Here is a 4,514-nt window from a genome sequence, read left to right on the forward strand (position 1 = left end):
CGATCCCATCGCCCCATCGCCGCCTCGGCGTCGCCGTCACCTCCCTCGTGGAGCCGGCCCCCTCCTGTCGCCCCATCGGCGCCCTTCCGCCCGTCCGCGACCACGCTGATGCGGGACCCCGCCCGGAGCTACCTCACCCCCGCCGCACGAGGACCGCGCCGCCGAAGCCCCTCACCGTCTTCCCCGAAACGCCGTTGCCTCGTCGTCCACGCTGGCCTGCTCCCCTTGTGTCGACGTCGACCCCGTCCTCCTCCACAACGGCCTTCCTCGACCTCCATCGCGCCCGCTGCCCTAGACCCTACGCCCCAATGTGAGCCCCGCCGCGCTCACCTCCGCCCTCCTCCTTCCCTTGTCCCCGCGCCTCCCTCGGTGCGCCACCGCGCGCACACACGCCCGCGGCCTCCTTCCAGTGCGCGCCCACCGTGGTCGCGCCCCTGTTGGTCACCACCGACCCCGCGCCGCCCTGCCTAGCCAGGGCTACGCATGGCCACGCCCCTCCTCGCCTTATCGTCGACGGCCGTGCGCCCCGGAGCTCTGCTCCGCCCCTGATCCCCGCCTTCGCCGCCGCAGCTCGCGCACCCCGCCCTCGGCCTCGTTGCCACTGCGGCCTGGGGGCCTCGCTGTGCCGCCCCCGCACGCTGGTCGCCGCTCAGGCTTCGGCCACGCCCGCGGCGCCCGTCGCCGGGTTCGCGCGCATGCCGAACCGCTCGGGCTGGTGCCCGACACCCGTTGCGCCCGCTAACCCGCATTGGTCCAATGACCCTATGACAAACGGGGCCCAGCCCAGAACGTTTTAATAAAAAAGGGAAATAAAATAAAAATAAATTATTAATTAATTAATTAGTGGATTAATTAAGTTAATTAATCATGTTTAAATTAATCTAATTAACTAGTTAGTTTACTTAAACAGTAATTAGTTTAACCTAAACCCTAATCAACCTAACAGTGTATGACAGGTGGGTCCCACTAGGGCCCACACGTCAGTTTGACTAGTCAACACCTCTGTTGACTGCTGATGTCATGCTGATGTCATGATGACGTCAGCAAACACTGTTATGGATAATGTTGAATTAAATTAAATTAATTAAAATTCTTAAAATGATTTAAATATTTTAAAATTAATACAAAATAAACCGTAACTCGGATGGAAAAACTTTGTACATGAAAGTTGCTCAGAACGACGAGACGATTCCGGATACGCAGTCCGTTCGTCCGCCACACCCCCCTAACCTATCGAACCCGCAACTGTCCCCCTCCGGCTCCTCTGCCCGAAAACACGAAACACCGGGAATACTTTCCCGGGGGTTTTCCCCCCTTCACCGGTATCACCTACTACCGCGTTAGGGCACACCGAACACCGCGTATTGCCTTGATATATTTTGTGGTGCTTTGTTTGCTCTGTATTCATTATTTCTTCCCCCTCTTCTCTCCGGTAGACTACGAGACCGACGCTGCTGCTGACCAGTTCGACTACGGAGTCGACGACCCCTCTCTCTTGCCAGAGCAACCAGGCAAGCCCCCCCTTGATCACCAGATATCGCCTATTCTTCTCTATACTGCTTGCATTAGAGTAGTGTAGCATGTTACTGTTCGGTTACTCCTATTCTATTGCATAGCCTGTCATTGTTGCTACAGTCATTGATACCTTACCCGCAATCCTAAATGCTTAGTATAGGATGCTAGTTTATCCTCATTGGCCCTACACTCTGGTCAGTCTGCCTTGCTATACTATCGGGCCGTGATCACTCGGGAGGTGATCACGAGCATATACTATATACTTTACACTGTTACATTACCTGTGATACTGTTCGGAGTTGGGGGCTGAAAGGACAGGTGGCTCCATCCCGGTAGAGGTGGGCCTGGGTTCCCGACGGTCCCCGACGGTTACTTTGTGGCGGAGCGACAGGGCAGGTTGAGACCACCTAGGAGAGAGGTGGGCCTGGCCCTGTTCGGCGTTCGCGGATACTTAACACGCTTAACGAGATCTTGGTATTTGATTTGAGTTGGCTACGAGCCTATACGCACTAACCATCTACGCGGGAGTAGTTATGGGTATCCCGACGTCGTGGTATCAGCCGAAGCACTTCAGACGTCAGCGACGGAGCGGCGCGCGCCGGATTGGAACGTAAGCCTGCTCTTGTATTAAGGGGGCTAGTTCTGCTTCCGGCCGCCCACGCAACGTGCAGGTGTGCTATGGGCGATGGGCCCAGACTCCTGTGCGCTTAGGTTTAGACCGGCGTGCTGGCCTCTCTGTTTTGCCTAGGTGGGGCTGCGACGTGTTGATCTTCCGCGGCCGGGCATGACCCGGGAAAGTGTGTCCGGCCAAATGGGATCGAGCGTGTTGGGCTATGTGGTGCACCCCTGCAGGGAAGTTAATCTATTCGAATAGCCGTGATCTTCGGTAACAGGACGACTTGGAGTTGTACCTTGACCTTATGACAACTAGAACCGGATACTTAATAAAACACACCCTTCCAAGATCCACAGACAACCCGGTGATCGCTTTTCTACAGGGCGATGAGGAGAGGATCGCCGGGTAGGATTATGCTATGCGATGCGACTGGAGATGCGTTTGGAGATGCTACCTGGATATGCTACTTGGAGATGCTACTTGGAGGACTTCAATCTACTCTCTTCTACATGCTGCAAGACGGAGGCTGCCAGAAGCGTAGTCTTCGACAGGATTAGCTATCCCCCTCTTATTCTGGCATTCTGCAGTTCAGTCCACTGATATGGCCTCCTTACACATATACCCATGCATATGTAGTGTAGTTCCTTGCTTGCGAGTACTTTGGATGAGTACTCACGGTTGCTTTCTCCCCCCTTTTTCCCCTTTCCTTTCTTTCTGGTTGTCGCAACCAGATGCTGGAGTCCAGGAGCCAGGAGCCAGCGTCGACGACGACTACTATATTGGAGGTGCTTACTACTACGTGCAGGCTGACGACGACGACCAGAAGTAGTTAGGAGGATCCCAGGCAGGAGGCCTGCGCCTCTTTCGATCTGTATCCCAGTTTGTGCTAGCCATCTTATGGCAACTTGTTTAACTTATGTCTGTACTCAGATATTGTTGCTTCCGCTGACTCGTCTATGATCGAGCACTTGTATTCGAGCCCTCGAGGCCCCTGGCTTGTATTATGATGCTTGTATGACTTATTTTATTTGTAGAGTTGTGTTGTGATATCTTCCCGTGAGTCCCTGATCTTGATCGTACACATTTGCGTGCATGATTAGTGTACGATTGAATCGGGGGCGTCACATTAGTGATATGCCCAAAGCCCTCAACCACTTTCTCATTTCCACATATGTCCTAAATCTAAAGTCAAACTCGGCCCCACCGATTTGATCTATCTGGCGCCACCGAGTTCATTTTACATAGCCACTACCAGAAACCCTAATCAGTTCGATCTCACCGATGGGATCTCGGTCTCACCGAGATGGGCTTGCAAACTCTCTGTTGCCTGTTGCAATAACTTTGGTCCCACCGAGATATGCAATCGGTCCCACCGAGTTTGCTTGACCAACTCCCTGTTTGCTTATTACCAAAATCGGTCTCACCAATTTCGTGTAATCGGTCAAACTGAGTTGAGGTTTTACCCTAACCCTAGCACATTGATCCCACAGAGTTGATGTTGTCGGTCCCATCGAAAACTCTAACGTTCACATTTTGAACTGAATCGGTCTGACCGAGTTTCACTATTCGGTCCCACCGAGTTTGGTAAATTGTGTGTGACGGCTAGATTTTGTGTGGAGGCTATATATACCCCTCCACCCATTCTCCATTCATGGGGAGAGCCATCAGAACGTGCCTACGCTTCCACTACTCATTTTTGAGAGAGAACCACCTACTCATGTGTTGAGACCAAGACATTCCAATCCAACCACAAGAATCTTGATTTTTAGCCTTGCCCAAGTTGCTTTCCACTCAAATCATCTTTCCACCATAGCCAAATCTATGAGAGAGAGTTGAGTGTTGGAGAGACTATCATTTGAAGCACAAGAGCAAGGAGTTCATCATCAACACACCATCTATTACCTTCTGGAGAGTGGTGTATCCTAGATTGCTTAGGTGTCACTTGGGAGCCTCCGTTAAGTTTGTGGAGTTGAACCAAGGAGTTTGTAAGGGCAAGGAGATCTCCTACTTCGTGAAGATCTACCCAAGTGAGGCAAGTCCTTCGTGGGTGATGGCCATGGTGGGATAGACAAGGTTGCTTCTTCGTGGACCCTTCGTGGGTGGAGCCCTCCGTGGACTCGCGCAACCGTTACCCTTCGTGGGTTGAAGTCTCCACCAACGTGGATGTACGATAGCACCACCTATCGGAACCACGCCAAAAATCTTCGTGTCTCCAATTGTGTTTGCACACTCCACTCACATCCCTTTACTTTTTGCAAGTTGCATGCTTTACTTTCCGCTGCTCATACACTCTTGGCATGCTTGCTTGAAATGTATTGTGAATGTTTAACCTTGTGCTAATACTGCACCTTAACTTGAAAAACTTAAAAACTGCTATCTTTAC

Source organism: Triticum aestivum, chromosome 1B (assembly GCF_018294505.1).
Source record: "Triticum aestivum cultivar Chinese Spring chromosome 1B, IWGSC CS RefSeq v2.1, whole genome shotgun sequence".
Taxonomy (NCBI): domain Eukaryota; kingdom Viridiplantae; phylum Streptophyta; class Magnoliopsida; order Poales; family Poaceae; genus Triticum; species Triticum aestivum.